Source organism: Mustelus asterias, unplaced genomic scaffold, assembly GCF_964213995.1.
Source record: "Mustelus asterias unplaced genomic scaffold, sMusAst1.hap1.1 HAP1_SCAFFOLD_152, whole genome shotgun sequence".
NCBI lineage: Eukaryota > Metazoa > Chordata > Chondrichthyes > Carcharhiniformes > Triakidae > Mustelus > Mustelus asterias.
In genome coordinates this window covers 171,712-172,701 of record NW_027590173.1, presented here as the reverse complement: position 1 = coordinate 172,701, position 990 = coordinate 171,712, and the positions used below count along the sequence as shown (strand labels likewise).

Here is a 990-nt window from a genome sequence, read left to right as displayed (position 1 = left end):
GCGCCCAAGAGTCAGGATTGTGTTGTCAGTGAATGAACTGACATGCTGGAAATATTCAGCAGCTCCGAAAGTAGCTGTGGAGAGATATTCCTGTCGCCAGGATGTAACTCTCCAATTGGATACTTCACGTTGCTCAGATCTGAAACTCTCAACACCTTCGTGCAAGGAACAGATAGGGCGGGAATTGGGTTTTTGTTGATTTGAGAAAACAGCGCAATGCAGCAATGAGAAACTCCTCACCTCCCGGCAGCTTGGGGAAGGATGGGACTCAGATACAGGCCTCTGTCTGGGGTTCGAAAATGGAAAAACGCATCGCGTTGTAAAAGTAATAACAATAAAGGTGGAATTCAATTCGATTTGTGCAGAGATTTTACACTTGCGCAAATGTCGTCAGGATGGCCGAGCGGTCTATGGCGCTGCGTTCAGATCACAGTCTCTTCTGGAGGCGTGGGTTCAAATCCCACTCCTGACAGCTAATTTTACTTCGCGAGGCACCATCCAAAACCAAGAAATCTCTCACCGGGCAGCAGATGCGGAGAAACAACGACCACTCAGAGACCCACACCACACTGACTTGGAAACACATCGCCGTTAGTCTGGCCGGTTCGCAATCCAGGAACTCCCTCCCGAACAGCAGTGTTGTTCACACGCACTGCAGTGGCTCCAGAGGAAATTCGTCACCAATTACACAAAGATAATTAATTTGGAGAATAAATGATTCCCGTGCCACCGACACACATAGCCCTCATGAATGAAGTATTTTTTTTTTAAAATCACCTTGTGCCACAGAAGGAGAACGTCTGCCGTCAGAGCAGAAAGCTGTGTTTGTGAATGACATCCTGAACACGGCTGCTTTTCTACTAGATGTGTGTCTGAAAACAATAAATCGAACCAGCTCACGATAAATCACTCAATGTTTAGCGGAAGAGTTGCACTGAGTGATGTGTGTGATTCCCTCTGATGTGATTGTTCAATGTCGGGAAAGGTGGG

The 990-nt window shown here is 47.1% G+C and overlaps 1 non-coding gene across 1 annotated transcript; it reads left to right on the top strand.

The window, feature by feature from the left end:
- The first annotated feature begins 389 nt into the window (after window positions 1-389).
- Window positions 390-472, top strand: trnal-cag (transfer RNA leucine (anticodon CAG)). The gene has a single exon. It is a non-coding gene; the product is annotated as a tRNA-Leu (tRNA).
- Window positions 473-990: the final 518 nt, after the last annotated feature.